This window comes from Anas platyrhynchos, chromosome W (genome assembly GCF_047663525.1).
Source record: "Anas platyrhynchos isolate ZD024472 breed Pekin duck chromosome W, IASCAAS_PekinDuck_T2T, whole genome shotgun sequence".
Classification (NCBI taxonomy): Eukaryota; Metazoa; Chordata; class Aves; order Anseriformes; family Anatidae; genus Anas; species Anas platyrhynchos.
Window position 1 is genome coordinate 8,455,673 of NC_092620.1, and position 17,686 is coordinate 8,473,358.

The 17,686-nt window shown below is 40.0% G+C and overlaps 1 protein-coding gene across 5 annotated transcripts in view; it reads right to left on the minus strand.

Moving 5' to 3' along the window:
• The window catches only part of LOC106020157 (protein FAM135B), a 270,121-nt gene that overhangs the window by 156,427 nt on the left and 96,008 nt on the right, over positions 1–17,686 (minus strand). The window contains exon 1 of one of the 5 annotated variants that reach the window (XM_072030579.1): positions 3,507–3,539. The exons of the other annotated variants lie outside the window; for them this stretch is intronic. The gene's annotated coding sequence lies outside the window, so the exon portion shown is untranslated. Of the gene's footprint in view, positions 1–3,506; positions 3,540–17,686 lie in introns of those variants that run through there. 5 annotated transcript variants of the gene reach the window in all.

The window sequence follows — 17,686 nt, forward strand, 5'->3', positions numbered from 1 at the left end:
ATCACTGATTGTACTGCGCTGTCCTACAGGCACTGATTTTATCAGTCAGGTCACTGCTTTGAAAGTCTGTCCTTCCAACAAGAGTTGGTGTCCTAGCAAAAGACAATCAATTTCATTTGTCATTTTACTTGTAGCAAGGAGACACTAACTGAAAATCAGAATCCTTTATACAAATAAAGCCCTATAAAAATCTATATATTTAAATACTGGAGTGTTCTTTTAAAGGAAGACTTGATTTTTAACTCTGAATTTCATTGTTTTTTCTAAAGATAACTTCTGAATTGGAGATTTTTCAGCATATGATACTGGTTAAACTACAATGGCTTTATTTATCTTTATCCTCCATTGCTCTCAGCAATCTTTTTGACTCATAGTGGTTGTGCTAATGACGTTTTAGAGATAGCCAACTGACCGAGCCCTCTGACAGCAGGTAAGTATTGGTTATGTACCACACACACTCAATTATTACACATCTTGAAGCTAAAAAGGAGTCTGAAAATTTACCTGCTGAGGCAGCAGTCAGCATCAACCCAACCAAAGGGAGGAGATAAAGGCGAAACAGGGACAGGGCTGGGTGGAAATAAGGACAGGACACTGCATACTCTGACAGTCTATGAACTTTCTAGCATTTGTGCAATTACCTCTGAATGAAAAATAAACCAGACATTTATTTACTGCTTTCACAATTCTTGAGCATCTCTGTCACAGAAGCCAGAGGAAAAAAAACACACACACACACACACAAACACACACAGTAAGGACAAAAGAACAAAACACCATGTGATAAAGGGCAATGACTCATAAACCTAGAAACATATGTTTAGGAGAATAAAGCTGCCTCTCAGAAAACACAGAACATACTATCTCCAGGATGGAAGGATAGAACTGTCTTCCTTACTGCCTTTAAAGCGTCTTTTACTTTATTGTGATTTTTTCAGAAACTGGTATTTGTTGCTAACTCTGCATTCTGTCTGTCTCTCTCTCTTTCACTTTTTTTTTTTTTCATTTGAAGAGTTCCTTGATCAAATGTTTAGAATATAGCCATAAACCCACTGTAAGTTAACATTATTCTCCTCTCCACAAATGCCTTCTGTAAAAATCTAAGTAAGGGACAAGGTAACTCAGGAAAAGGAAGATTATAAACAAAATCTCATTACAAGTAAGTTCTAAAACAGTAGCAGAAGTTAACATTAGACCAAGTCTCTTTTTTTCATTTTTGTTTAATTAAATTGCTCCATTGTTCACCTTCATGTAGCTGAAAAGGATCACAGCTCTTAATGCAACAATTGCATCTCAGTAGCCTCTTCTGAGCATACATGAATCGCTTGAGTCAAAGCAGTCACAAGTGTCAGTAAGATCTTTCACTATAGCATTGTCAGCAACTGTTCTCCAGTTCACAGTACCCATCGCTTTTTTCTGCCAGAACATCTGTGAAATGGCAGAGATGACCTTCAGCAAAACAATGATTTCAAAAGGTAACACCTCATTTTGTTAAAATAAACAGAGCTGGCAATTCTCTTCCAAGATTGTGTGTGATAGCAAGACATCTCCTTTAGACTTTTAAAAAGAACCAATCTAAATACAATATGAAAATATAACAGGAAATGACAAGGCTTGTTTAGCAAAGCTGTTAAATAAGTAATTACAATACTTCATATTTTAACCCTGTACGTTTTGAGGAGGGGGAGTAAGAGAGCAGCATGGTGGTGTTTATCTAGCCGTAAGTATGAAACCACCATACTTGGTCCAAATCAGTGACATAATAGGAACTAGGACCTGATGAGCATTGTATTTTTTAGACTAGTTAGGATAAAGGTGGCCTTCTTTTTCATTCAGGATGCTTCTTATTTTCATTAAACAATTTGTTTTGTTTCCCCAACACTACTAAGGCTAAATAATTACTGGCATGTGAAGTTTTTACTCAACTTCTTATAAAACTTCGTTCCTGGCACATTACTGTCAACCCGGGGACAACCATTGACGGTTATGGTTTTACATCAGAAAAGTGATTCAAGCATGAGTTTATGTCCCCTCTGACGTCTTGAATTAGTAAAATTCATTTTACTATAGCACAGTCAACAAGGTAGAGCATTTACCCTAGGTAAAGGGAAGCCAATGAAACATGTGAGCCCTCAAGAGATGCCTTTTGCCACAGCTTTAACAGTAACAAAAAAGTGCTGCCTGGTCTCCCACATTCATGCGCAAACACTGCAACAGATTGATAAAACATCCACACTGAATGAGATGCAGACGGTGTCTTACTCAATATATGGCCTCACTCAACAATATGTTATTAAGTTGAAAGTGAAGAATATATGCAATAAAATCTGCATAGATGATGCACATACCGAATTTAGAACCCAACCATAATGCTCATTAATTTGTTCTCGAACACACGTACAAAAAACAAAACTTTTGGGTCACTGCCTGTTTGTGATTTTTTTTTTCTGTTTATTTTGGTATGTATTATCATTTAGGACGCTGATGTCAAGTCTCCCACAGAAAACGTGTTATTCTTATCCATGAGAAACCTTCTAATGTTCTGTTTAGACATGGAACTATCAGGAATTACTTTGTAAGATCTCCAGTTTTTACAATGATCTCACATTAACTAGAATGGCTTACAGAATGAGATAGTATCACAGCATAAACTAGCAATAATCCCTTGCAGCTATTCTGCCAAGGTTTTTAGTTTTCCAGTCTATTGCAGTCCTTTGAATTGTTTTCTTCAATATGTCAGCAAAAGCAGAGATTTGTGTTACGGGTAAAAACAAATGCAAGGTACATGATGTTAACCAAATATAGCCATTAAACATATATTATTTTTTTTTCACCACATAAGCATTTAGTCTGGTTCAAAATGTTAAAGACTAATTTGTTTTTATGCTGCAGAGAGCTAACTTAGTTTGGATGCAAGCCCTGAAAATAATATTCCAATATTTAAAAAAAAAAAAAAAAAAACATATACCAAGTGTGCGGTTTAATATTCTTGGGAAAATCAATATCCACAATTTTGTCAGATGCATTAGACATATGTTCATAAACAGTGCAACATCATGAATCACTTTTGCCGAGGTTCGTTGATTTCTACCACCAAAATGTTATGAGTTAGAGATGCAGAAGACAGATAATAAATGATCCTTAAAAAATGACTCATAACCCAAAGAGTATTCAAAGGGGAGCAAATAAGAAAGGAGCCGTTTTATTTATGTTTGTTTAGTTGCTGTTTTTTCACTTACAAGCTATGCTATGTCTTTTGCCAGCTGGAATTCACAAAGTAGCAGTGGTACCTAGTTCATTGGCTCACATAGAAGAGCAGGGTAAATACTTGTTCAACCCTCAGCAACATAATTAGAGTATTATGAGGAAAAAACAGGTGCATCTCATAGTCAAGAACCTTCAATATCAATATCTTCAAATACATGGGTCACATAGTCATGGGTATAAAAAGTGTGCAGCCCAAGGATCCAAGGGGAGTCATTTAGGAAAACAAACCAACAACTCACTTCAATTTCTCTTGTGTTTTTTCTGTGTGACCAATCCACACTGAAGAATTTCAATCCACGCAGGAGAATTTGTGCAGGTCAGCAAATCCACGAAAGCTGAAAAGCAATGGTCTAGATTACACCCTTCATAGATTGTTCATTTTAAGGGTGTTTAGATGGAGGAACAAATCTACTAGGGAAAAACAAAAATACCAGGTTGTGCCAGAGGATTTGTATGGCAGAACTGAACCAGGGCCAGAATAAATGTCAGGTGCCAGTAGGCTGCTCTTATGAGATATAAAGCCTTTGAGCTATTAGACAGGATTAAATGTGAACACAGCTGTGCAAATTTAGGTCAGATCACTCGACAAAAAGAATGAAGATCAACCTCGATTTGTCCTCTGTAAGCACGTGCCTGTCAGGACACCAGATCTGAGTTCAGCTCAGCACAAATCACTATCTGCTTGCACAGTTAATAATAATAACCTGCTGTTGGTATTGTGCATAAAATGAAACAGCAGGGAAAATTCAGGCAACAGAGCAGGGAGGGCAAAACAGAAGGAAAAAGGAGATAATAAAAACTTTCCCCTGGACTAGCTTCCCACTGCTGCATAATCCTCTCCTCACCATACCTCTCCTGCCTCTTCCTTCCCCACCTTGTGTCTCTTCTTTGCAACTTCCAAAAGAAAAAGAGGTTTTAAAGCTTTATGCACAACTCAGAGCCCCAAATCCAAACTCCTAAGAACATCATCATCATCAATCTTCAGCAGTTCCCGCTGTTCACCTGAATCTTTTTTCTTTTTCATATTCTTTCCACCCCAGAATTCCTTTTGTGCCTTTTAGAACCATAAAATACAAGAAAAAACAGTAATTGAAGTATTTGAAGCCTGATTAGGACACTTAGGCACTTATCCATCATTCTCATGCTTGAGTATGGTCCTCTATTTAATAAAAGAAGCTATGTTCTTCTCGGTCTGAGTTCTTTTATTGGTTTAAACAGGAAATTAGAGCTCTTTCAGACACAGACCATATATTATTCTCCTGTACTTGTAAAACAGCCAAAAAGATTTATTTATTTTTAAGTTCTACTCAAGTTCATACGTGACTGTTCTCCAAATTGTATGGGCATAGGTCTATACCAAGTCCTTGGGAGTATATCAGGATGTTTGACCTCATTCAAATCTTAGCAACACCTACAGGACAGATCTGTCTTCTAAAGAGGCCACATCTGAGAGGCCAAACACACTGACTGAGATTCTCCTTGGAAAAAAATCCATAATCATGTGCTATAGGGCAGGAAAGGTGATGTAAGGAGCTGGATGAGAAGCATCCTCTTGTTGAGCTATTGAGCCATGTGGCTGCCTGATGCATGAGTCAAGGAACTATCTTGAGGACAAACTGTTATGTCAATAGAGCTATTTCCAAAGAATCCAAGTGCGTAACAGAGCTTCTTGAATGTCACCACAATGCTACTGACAGTCTTGTATGGAAAGGCTAATGAATTATGTGTTCCTTGGCACTGTTCTGACTGCATTTCCATTTCTGGTCATGAAAAAAATTCATACTACTGTCTAAATGAGCTGTAAACTCAGTTGTCCTTGTCAGATTTTAAATGCTTATATTGCATTTTACCTTATCAAATTCACTCTGGAGTTTCACTTGGAAAGTTATTGTCCCCTTCATATGTTCTAAGGACATCTAAGTAAGATATAAGAGCAAGTAACTCCTCTGCAAACTGAAAAGGAAAGACTCATTGCAGAAAGGGTGGAGATGAATAAGACAGCCTGATCTGCTCCCTGCATAACAACTAGTCCCACCAAGAAAAGGGAATGAGTGATAGCAGTAGAAGGCTCTCTTCTGAGAGGTACAGAGGCACCCATCTGCCAACTCAATCCGCTCTTGAGAGAAATATGGTGCTTACCAGGGACTCCTGTAAGGGATGTCACCAAGAAACTGCCAGGCCTTGTGCAGCCTAAGGACTATTATCCACTGCTGCTGTTTCATGTGGGGACTAATGATGCAGCCAGGAGCAGTGTAAGGGGGTTCAAGAAGGATTATACAGAGACCTGAGAGCTTCAGTAAAGGACTCAGGAGTGCAGGTACTTTTTTCATCAATTCTCCTGGTCAAAGGGAAGGGGATAAAAAGGACCAGTCAAAGCTGGAAAGTCAACAAATGGTTACAGGACTGGTGCCACGGAGAGGGGTTAAGATATTTAGAACTCATTCTCACCAACATGGAGGCTGAGGTATTCAATGACTTTTTTTGCCTCGGTCTTCACCAGCAACAGCTCTGTCCACATAGCTTGGGCCCCAGGAGGCAAAGGCTCTTATTTTTAAAATGAGAGAAAAGGAAGACCCAGGGAACTACAGGCCAGTCAGTCTCACCTCTGTGCCTAGCAAGGTCATCCTGGGAACTCTGCAAAGGCACATTGAAAATAAGGACATGGTTAGTGACAACCAACATGGCTTCACTGAGGGCAGATAAGCCTGACAAATCTGGTGGCCTTCTATGATGGAGTTACAGCATGATTAGATAGGGGAAGAGAAACTGACATCATCTGCCTGGACCTGTGCAAAGCATTTGACAATGTCTCCCATGATATCCTCATCTCTAAATTAAAGAGACATGGATTTAATGGATGGACCACTCGTTGGGTAAAGAATTGGCTGGATGGTCGCACTCAAAATCTTGTGGTCAACATCTCAATGTCCAGGTGGAGATCAGTAATGAATGGTGTTCCGCAGGGGTCAGTACTGGGACCGGCACTATTTAACAGCTTTATCAGTGACATGGACAGTGGGATTGAGTGCACTCTCAGCAAGTTTGACGATGACACCAGGCTGTGCTTGACATGCTGCAGGGAAGGGATGCCATCCAGAAGGACTTTGACAGGCTTGAGAGGTGTGAACCTCATGAGGTTCAACAAGACCAAGTGCAAGGTCCTGCACCCGGGTCAGGGCAATCCCAAGCACAAAAACAGGCTGGGTGAGAAAAGCAAAATGTATGAGTCTGCATAGATACACTAATAGCATGTATTTAAAAAGAGGAAGATAAAGGATCCCAGGAAATAAGAGGGGTCTCTATGCTGGTGAATCTATAGGTATTTGAAAAGTCAGGTTCTCATAAAGCCTGTTTTTATGTCTTGATTGCTTGATCTAAGGTCTGATCAAATAAAGGCTCTTAACACAACCTTCTTTTATTTAATTAACTTCTCTGAAATTACTAACAAAGTAAACATTGACACCTGTCTTGAGGTTTCCCATGGAATCAGGAATTATTGATGCTTATAAGGAGCTTTGAATTGCATATTTGCATTGCTGGACCAAAAGACAACAGCACAGCAGGCAGTGCCATGGTCTCACACACTGAGCAAAGCAAGAGCATTGAAAGGTTGGCAAGCAGTTACAGATCAGATTGTTGCCACCAAAAATGCTCACAGGCTGGGAGAGTGGTGGGAGAAGATAAATATGGTGGAGAGAGAATTGAACAGAGAGGGACCATGGGAGGAGCACCAGAAGAAGTATGGTCCTGGTACAGCTGTAAGGGGGAATACTTTCAGTACAGGCATTAGTACAGCACAATATTTTACTTTCAGGCTCACCAAAAAATAAATAAATAAATAAAATTGTCTTTTTTTATAGCCATCCACAGTTTTAAAATATTCAACAGATTTCATGAGAACTTTGAAACATGTATTCCAAAGGACATTCAGCACTGTAGAAATAAAAATCTGTAGGCTAGTTTCCATCACAATAGTTCTTTGGACAGGCAGTAACTATCAAACTGGAATATGGTAGAGGAGGAACAGGTGCTGGTTGAGAGCATCATGATATAAATATATGCAATAAAATATGCAGAGCCATAATCAGAATGTTGACTTGTTTTAAGTGCTTGGGGCCATGTTGATATAAATAACTGCACCAGGTTTTGCTGTAGAGCAAGAGCTAAATTAAGTGGTTTACAAACAGAGGAAAAGGTTGATTTATTTGTCACGGCACTGCTTGATCTCTGACAAAGAAGAAAAGGGCCAAGTGAGCCACTGCTATACATGGGACTAACAAAAGAGGGCCTGAAATACAGCTGCTGAATAAGCTGCCGACTAGGCTAGCAGAGTCTATCAAAACAACAGAAAACCATTTATTTCTCAAATTGAGGCCAGCATCTTGGTAAACTTCACCAGAAGGATGGCTCTCTACAGCTAGGCTGTAATTTTTCCTGGAGACCTTGGATCTTATTCCAGTCTCTCAGTGCAGCTGTCCCTCAAGCTTTGCCTGACAAATCTTCTCTCGCACTGTAAGCACATTGCTCAGTCATCTCATGGAGCTAATGACCCTTCTCAAATCCATAAGGGTTTGTAAGATGGATGCTGAGCTCTTGTGTTTCAATTGGAGAAGGAGTTGGATTTCCCTTTGAAGAGCTAGGGGCACTGGTAACCCATCACATGGTGTGAATCAGTTAATTCTCCAAAGCATCTAAATGTTGTGTTTGTAAGTTGTTTTCCTTAACACACTTACTTGAGTGGGTGCACAGTGAACAGTGCCTGAAGAGGAAGGAGATAACAAGATAAAGCTAACCAACTCTAGGCTGTTAATTTCCCTGAAATCCTCCTTTCCTGTGCCCAATTACTTTTAGACAAGGAAGTCACAGGGGGCAACACAGACAGGAAGATTTCTAGAAGGGCAGCAATTGATCTGCCAGTACCTCCATCCTGCCATGCCCCCCTGGTGTCACTTGAAGTTCTGCTTTCCTAGCAATACAAAGGGGAAATTAAAATTGCAGCTGCTCAGCAATACTCATTTGTGACCAAGGAATGACCTGTCATGGAGGGAAGAAGGTTAAACTGGAAAATGGGTTAAACTGGCTGGGAGCAGGAAGGCCAGAGACGGAAAGACTTCGTATAAGCAGTAATTTTTCCCTGCTGATGAGGTAAGAAAGGCTTCATCACTGTCATGCAGCAATCCTGGAATGCACGGGCTCAGGAGCCACCTTTGTTGAGCAGAACTGGTGCTGGAGCATGAACCAAAAACTGGGCTGAGGGGCCTGATACTGATGCTTACAGAACTGGTGCAGGTGCAAGTGGAGGAATTGGGCAGCAACGTATCTTGGCAGCCTCCCTGTAGATCTGCTTATGGTGGTGGGACTCTGTCTAATGCATTGTTCATTTCATCTTTTTATATTTAAGCACGAACGTGTGTTTAACTCGCCTCAAGGGGTACAATAAAAATTCCCCAACAATCGATTAAGTGTGAGCAGACTCGGTGCCCATGGCATGCTGCAGATATACGTAAACCAGCAATAAACTGCACGTTTCTGATGCAGATAGCAGTCTGGTGATAGCAGCATGGCATGCAGAGCAGGAAAACGCGCTCTTTTTCTGCAGTGTTTTTTCAGCCTGTAATGAACTACATACTGCCACAATTTACATTGGCACCAGTGTCCAAATGAGCTGGTTTCAAACAATCAAGGCCCTATACACTGAAATTATAGGGACTGCCATTCAGACATAGTCCTCAGCTTGCAAGGGTCTTAGCAGATGGCAGCAGGAGATGCTTCTTGCCAAAATCAGACAGAACTGTGTTGCTAACAGCTCTACACCCAGGCAAGAATCTCCCGCTGAGGCGTGGGCAGTGAAGAAACTTTCCCCTTTCAAATGGGGCTTCTGAGGTCATGCTGCTTTTTAAAGGGGGTTCACTACACTAGTGGCTGGCTGAGATCAGAGCTGTTCTTCAGCACACACCAGGACCCTACAGTTTGTCAGTTTCTGTTCTGTATACAGTTTCTGTCTAAGGACAGAAAGTTGAATATGGCTCTTTCACAGAATCACAGAATGGCTGAGGTTGAAAGGTTGGGGAAGAAAAAAAAAAAAAAGAAAAAAAAAGTATAAATTTACTTGGAAAAAGAAATAATGAAATCAAAAGGTTTCCTGCTAGACCTTTTCATTGTGTGGGATAATCACAGCAAAATGAAGTGAATCACCCAGCACCATGTACTCACTGAGACCAAACTGCAGCCAGCAAAAGTATCCTTTCTATTTATCTGATCCTATTTCACTAATGGAATGCAGTTCCCGGAACAAGCATATCTTGATGAAAATATATATCACCGCAAATATCTTGTACAGCATTGTGGTTGCAGAATCACAAACCAAGCTACTGTGCTGAAAAACAAAACAAACCAGCTCCTTGTACTCCAGGCCAGGAATTTAGTAAGAAAAGAACACGTAGTCAGAGCAAGAGAGGTTATCTGTGGGCAGAGGAAATTTCATTGCCCAAGCAGAAAATGGGACAGCAGTATGGATTAAGCAATTCTTATTCAGAGCAGGAATCTTTAGCAAAAACGGAGAAGCAGCTAAGTTTTTAGTTTTATGCCAAACTGAATGACAATACTATTCCTCTGGCACACTGTGACTTGCCAGGTCGTTTGCTTACTAGTTTGAATTACCATGTCATTCTGAAAGTCATTGACATTACTTCTAAGTAGCTGAATTTGCTGCAGAGGACAAGCCTCCACATCCTGACCCTGATAAATTTTTGAGCTTCTTCTATTTACACACCACATGGAGAACATTCAAGATCTCTTAAGAATGAAGACTCATCTTAAGAGAGGCGCTAACAGCTTCTGGAGCAAGATGAGACATGGATGCAGGGCACAGATCAAGCATCAACAATAAAACAAGCAAAGGGTTTTTCCTCAGTCTCCAAATAAGAAGGTGAGGTGTACATGAAATTGAAGTCAAGAGGATGCAGTTATCCATAAAGTTGTAAGCAAAAATATGTACATCAACATCTAAGTAAAAGTCCCCATCATGTGAGTATTCATTTTCAGGCATGTTTAGCACAGATGTCTGCACTGTTCCTGCTGATTTTTCATAGCCTGATTCTTGGTAACAGATGAATCATTCCTGGTGTCCCATAATCAAAAACTTAATTCCCATTGTTTTTAATTCTTATACAACACAATGAAAATTTATGGCACACGAAACCCATGGAACTCATAGAACTCATTCCACCTTTAGTGACTGCATCTCTTTTGGTTGTAATGGGAGCTTAAACACTTCGACCTATAGATATATTGTGTGCACTAACACCTAAATTTAGGTGTCTCACTGTGGGAATGCATTCCATTCTCAAAGTGAAACTCATCTCACCTATTCTAGGTATTTACATTGTCTATAGCTACATATGGGTTGCTTGTCTAGCAAAGTGAAGAAAAAAAGAAGCAGGCACATTTAGAAAGAGATTCCTTTGACCCATTTTTCTACATCCATTTTACACTGAAATGAGTCACACCCTTTATCTCCACAGACTAGCAGGAGAGTCTCAGTGTTTGTCTCTGGTGTACACTTCTTAAAGATAGATGAGAAATCCCACTTCTGTGAAAGTGGGTAGAGATCAAGAACCAGACACCTGCCTCTCAGAAATATCACTAAACATCTATACCTATCTTTAGGTACCTAAGATGCATTTGAAACTGAAAATCTTAGATTGATACATCTCACTGCTCTCCAAAACAAACACACAAAAAACACACTACTTCAAGGCATCTAAATGGAACTTTAAACTACAGACAGTATGCTTCAAACAGAACAATAAATAAAAGGCTTTAAAAATTGATCCAAAACTTTGATGTAGGGGCTTCATGTATGAATATCAGTTCATAGAATCACAAAATGGCTTGGGCTGGAAGGGACCTTAAAGATCATCTAGTTCCAGTGCTCCTGCCATGGGCAGGGGCATCTTCCACCAGACCAGGTTGCCCAAAGCTCCATCCAGCCTGGCCTTGGGCATCTCCAGGGATGGGGCATCAATAGCTTCTCGGGGCAACCTGTGCCAGTGCCTCTCCAGTTTCATAGTAAAGAACTTCTTCCTAATATCTAATGTAAATCTTCATTATTATTATTATTTTTCTTTTTAGTTTAAAACCATTACCCCATGTCCTATCATTATCTGCCTGTGGAAAAAAAAAAAAATAATAAAAAAAATTCACTCCATCTTTTTATAAGCCCTCTTTAAGTATTGATATCAATGATGTCTCTCCACCATGGCTTTCTCTACAACTCTCAGCCTGTATTCACAGGAGAGGTGCTCCAGCCCTCTGACCATCTTCATGGCCCTCCTCTGGACCCTCTCTTTACAGCCCCATGTCCTTCTTGTGCAGGAGTCCCCAGCCCTGGACACAAAACTCCACGTGTTGCCTCACAAGGGCAGAGAAGAGAGGGACAATCCCCTCCCTCCCCTGCTGCCCACCCCTCTGGTGATGCAGCCCAGGATGCAGTTGGCCTTCTGGGCTGCAAGCACACAATGCTGGCTCATGTTGAGCCTTTGGTCCACCAGAACCCCCAAGTCCTTCTCTGCAGGGCTGCTCTCAATTTATTCTCCCAGTCTGTGCTCATGTCTGGGATTGCCCTGACCCAGGTGCAGCACCTTGCACTTGAACTTGTTGAACCTCATGAGGTTCATGTGGGCCCACTTTTCCAGCCTGTCCAGGTCCCTTTGGATGGCATCCCTTCTTTCTGTTGTATCAACTGCACCACTCAGCTCAATCACTAACAGTAATTTTAAATAGAACTTTGTTTTTTGTCTTTATATTTTACTATTTTCCAGTGACTCCATGGAAAGGAAAGATAAGATTAAATAACAGCAAAAAAAAAAGTGCAACAGGCATTGTATTATGAAATTAAGCCCTGTCCACTCACAAGCAGAAATGCCACTGCCCCTCAGATAACTCCCAATTTAGGGAATTACATTTACTGGCTAATAAATTTTCTATGGCCATATTGCCTTTTTCAATCCTATTTCTAGTTTTGTTGCTATAAAATAGTTGCTTTCTTCAGCTTACAGAAAGAAATGAAATATGTGCATGCTGGAGAGCATTTTGGTGTTCCTTTGGGTTAAAGAAATGTGAATTATTGTTAGAACAAAGTAACAAAGCAGCAAGTCACTTCTTCCCCAGGAGTGATGGCCTGTCATTCTGGACAAGAAAATATAAGGGCTTATTTCTCTAACTCAAGTTATCATCATCAAGATCAGTTTTCAGTGCCTCACAAGATCCCTCTCTTTAAAAAAGCTGTAAAGCTGAAAAAAGTGTGATATTAAAGCGCAAAGCCTCAACCAGGCCTTTGGAGTTTTAATCACAATCTTGAACTTGTTGTATTGAGTAAACATTCATCACGGATTTCAGATTTCATCCACCTATTAGCAACCAGACATCCATAAAATGCAATTCTCACGCAACATTGAGAATTAGGAAAACAGACAGAACACACAACTATGGCAGGCACATGATTTCATCAGGCTGAAAATAGCAAATTGTGAAATGTTCTGTTCTTCTGCACTTGAATAAATATCACTATGAACCAACCAAAGACAGGCAACCCGAGCTATTCACAACTTCTGTCATAAGGAAAACGCAGTTGTGTTTCCACAATGTCCTCACTGCAGACACAGAAGATGGCAGAGCATTTCCGGAGTGTGTTTTGTGCTTCAGAGCAGCCAAGCGACATGCAGGCGCCCCAAAAATAAAATAAATGGTGGGCCAGAATTTCATGAAATATACATTTCACCTGGTCTAGAATCATGCCCTGATCCTGCAAAGGAGAGTCCATGTTGGCTGAGTCAGAGTCCTGTTTGCAGGATTTGTTGCAGGAGGAGCATGTTTCACGCTGCTCCAGCACTTTTTACTTTGTGTTTATATGCAGAAACATGCCATCTGTGTGTCTTCTGAGATAAAATCTTGGCAGCAAAGACAACATCACACACTGAGTAATAGCCCAGTGATTCCTGGAATATATTGATTGCAGTAAGAGTAACGATGTTGGGTAAAATTCTGGTCACACTGTCGTCAACAGAATAGCTTCTTACTCTGTCGATGAGTGTTAAACACCTATTCATGGAGATCAGAAAAATGAGAAAATAGAAAGCACTATATCCCTCTTCCTACTCCAAAATTGCATTTGAGGTCACTGTTAAGATGTTATCAACAGCAACACTGTGTGCACTAGAGAGCGCAAAAGACTCTTAATTTAGTGATCTAGCTTCTCACATAAATCTGATGTTGAGCATCTGAAATATCATGTGAACTTTGACACTATATCTGCTAAATTCAAAAGCAGCTTCAGTACTGCAGAAGCAAAATCTTTGCAAGTTAAATAATACGTTTAACGTCACACACACCCTTCTGGTACAGTGTAGACTTTGACATTTACCTCCCTTTCCAGACTTCTCTCCTTTAGATAGAACAACTTGCAACGATTTGTGTTGGAATTGGTTTCTTTGTTTGTTTTTCAGAATAGTGAAAACACCTTTCTACTTGCATGGACGAAGTAATGATATACTCAGACATAAAATGAATTACACTGAGATCTGTTCATTGCACATAATCTTATTTCATGCACATGCTAAACCATAAAAAAAAATTGTCTATCTGTGCTATTAAAAAATTGCTTAAATTCTGCAGTTCCCTTGTGAAACATTCTGAGTTTGGCCGTCGATAAAACTTGCTCCAGGAAAGGTCCCGCTCCCATCCAAAGCAATAAAATGGCTATTCTGAAAAATTTTGCATATGACTACATGTCACTGTTCAGATCAGAAGGTACAAATAACTCTGAATATTACAAAGAGTGCTCTCACGAATCTGTCAAGCTGAATGGGTTTGTGGGTTGATACTGTACAAAGAACATTAATTATCAAACAGCAGGTAATCTGAACAACAAGATATCTGCAATATTTCTCATCATAGTCAGATGTTCAGCCAGTGCATGTTAGTACAGGTTGACTGAGATCAAGAGGTTTTTGCCTACTTACACCATGGGAGGATATTTCTCACTATCTTTAAAATAACTTGTCCTTCTCTGTTCTTGTATAGTAACGCATTATTTCTGCAGCCGAGGCTTCTGCAAAACATGATTTCTGTGTCAGAGGGATAAAAATATTCCTGACACAACAGTGGATTTCATTTAGAAAAGCATCAGAAGATTCATAATTTGAGCTGGAATTTATTATTGATCCTTTCAGCTCAATGCAAATTTGAAATGGTGATCTGAAACAAATAATACACTTTCCTCAGTCAAATCCGTACAGCAGCATTAAGAAAAGATCAAAACAATTCTAAAATTAAGCTCTAGATTTTAAAAACATTTCATAGATCCATTATTAGACATATAGAAGAAAAAGGGGGCAGGAATCTGTTTATGGTAAGAAGTTGTAAAACTTGCACTTTCTTCCTTTTGCTTTGTATTTCTCCAATATGATTGCCGTTTATGTTCTGAAAGAACCTGTCTGAAGCAGAAGACCCATTTTAATAAGCCCCCTAGACACAGAGTAACAATACGTAATTAACCCTTGGAACTTAGTAAAATACCAATTTAAGTCTGAAACAACCTCTTTTGAAGTAAAATCAACTTGATTCAGCTTCTGTTCTATCCCAATTGCTGCGCCTATAGAATCATCTGTAAAGAAAATGAACTCCAATTTGTTTTCTATGGCATCTTTTGGCATACCAAAAAGCTCAGAATTCTCAGACATTTAAAATCCAGAAGCACAAAATGGCTCAAGTATTTAAAGCCCTGCTATGACAAAGCTAAGGTCATGAACCAGCCTTTTCTTCCTGTAATTCTTCTACTCCATCCAGTGCCTACTCCAAGGTTTTACTGACAAAGATACCTTAATACCTGCAATTCTGTACAAGTACTGACCAACACCATTTTGGCTGGGCTGAGCATCTTTGTTCCCATTTTTCTTCTGAATGGGACAAGGCAGCTTCAAAACATACATATTGATGAAGTTCTTTTGAGTGGCCAGTCCATAGGGCAAAACTTCACCCCAAATGCAGTGGCTAAGAGTACTTTCATCCCAAATCTAAAATGCTGGTTGAAAAGTCTGTAGGGGGAAAGGGTTTGAGGGACTAAAAGTAGCACCCTAAAGATCAGAGGAGAGACGCTTAAACATAGTCAGCACAGCTACTGGTATATCTCCCCACCTTACACCTTATCTGGTTCAACACTGCAATTCCTACATTTAAATTCCTGGCTTTGAATTTGACAATTTTATCTTGATGCTCTAAAAGATCCTTGTCTGTTACTTTCAGCCTTCAAGCAGAAGCTTCTCTGCTGGGGCACAGGCTGCAGAAGTTGTGTGTGCTGTGAGTATTCAAAATGCTTCTTTAGCAAAAGACTGCTTTCATCAATATTTCAGCTAATAAGCTGCTCTCTGAACTACAGATTATCTCCCATCTTTCCTCTCCTTGGCTAGAGGGGCAAAACTTTCCCAAAGAGGGAGAGGGGAAACACGAGTGTGACAGCATCCTTAATCTTCACAGATCTAACTGCAATAATTCATCTGTCAGGGACCTCATCATCTGAAATTCCATCATTTCAGAAGCCAACAAAAATCTTCTCTGGTGTCCTTTATTTTCAAAATCTCTAAATGCTGGTATTTTAAAAGAAAAATCATCTATATGGAGAGAGTAGGACTTTCCTGGGGAGTCTCATTTTTGGCAGCAGGCACAGTTAGCAAGCTGCAGCCAGAACTTTCAGTCTTTGAACACCTCATTTACGACATGGTCTTTCTCTGAAATAAGCCTTTTAGTGATGTTACAGCTGCTAAAGTTGTAATTCTACAGAACCAGCACATCACAGACTCCCTCTGAAATCACCAGCTATTTCGGAGGTATAAAAGAACACATTGGATTTCAGTGGGAATTCAGCACGCTGGAAAGCTCGTGAGAAGCCTGCTTTTTAACAAACAGGTTTTCAAAGAGTCTGCTTTTACAAGGCTAGCCTGTGAGCTGCTGGCTAAGCAGCCAGGTGCTGGAGCTGATTCCAGATAGAGCAGGTCTTAAAAATTGCAAAGATGCTATACAAAAATAAGACGGGGAGAGTAGGAAAACTGAAGGGAAAAATTTGTTTCCATGCTTCAGAGAATGTTGGAACCTGGCTAACATGATTCTGGGATATGTCAGTACCAACTAACCATGTGTGGCCTCTTCTGAGTAAACCTGTGAACATTTACACATAAAGACCCTCGTATGGAACACCGTATTTCATTACTGTTCCTAATAGCAGCGAAAATACATCAGTGGCAAAACTTAGTAGTTGTACAAAGCCCATCGTATGGAAACTTTAGCAGTGCTTCATCTCCGTACTCCCCTGGGTTACATTATCATCTTTATAACTATGTGTAGGCAGTGAAATGTTTGCTAAGAGAAAATCAGGAGAAAAGTGGAGAACAGAGCCCCCAGTGCCACAAGCACATTCATAAACAATCAAACTAAAAGTCCCTCTAGGCCTACAGTGTATTTTTAGAGACCACGAGAGACAAAACAAGCACAGAGCCCCCCTCCTCCTTACACATCCTTCCAGCCCTCTGCAGTCACACCCTGGCTCCGAGTTGCTTACTCTCCAAGCTGAATATGGTCTACAGCCTCTGTCTTTGTAGAAACTCTTCCATCCTTGTGATAACTCTTGCCCTGCTCTCTACATTTTTTTGAAACAGAAAAGACAGAAATCTAAACCATATTTAAGGTGCATATGTACTGTTGATGGCATATGATACAATGGTGTAACAAATTTCTGGGTTTGTTCATTGTTAGTTTCCTAATTGCTGCTTTCAATAATTTCTCACTGTCTTTTCAGTATCTCTTTATGCCCTAAGAAAATACCTTAAACCCTTCCTTTCATCTACCCATTTCAGTTTTGAGGATTGTCTTCCTTGGGTATTTTTCAACAGATACAGAAATTCTGCTTCTACAGAAAAGTTCATGTAGGCTTCGCTTGACTTTCACTGAAATCAAGGACAAAGTGAATGTTAAAAACAGCTTGCATTTTGGTGGTTACCATGTCAAACCAGGTGTCAAGCAGAAGGTGAATCCTCCTCTCTTTTATCACAAAGAAGATGACAGAGAAATCGGTCTACAGCTGGGGAGTTCAGATCAGGCAGAGGATGATACTACAGTGATAACAGCAACAATAACAAAGTATAATCGTCTTTTCGAATATATAGGTAAGTACCTTTCTAAGAGCCATTTAAAGGATTATCCTGAAATCCTCAATATCAGCATGCATGTCCGTTAATCCAGAGTTGGGAGAAGCCCGCAAGCAGAAAAAGGAAAAGAACCACCAAATAAACAAGCAAAACAGAATGTACGGGCACATCTGTGAGCACATATGCACACACAGGGACATCCATCTCCTCTCTGCTCGCAG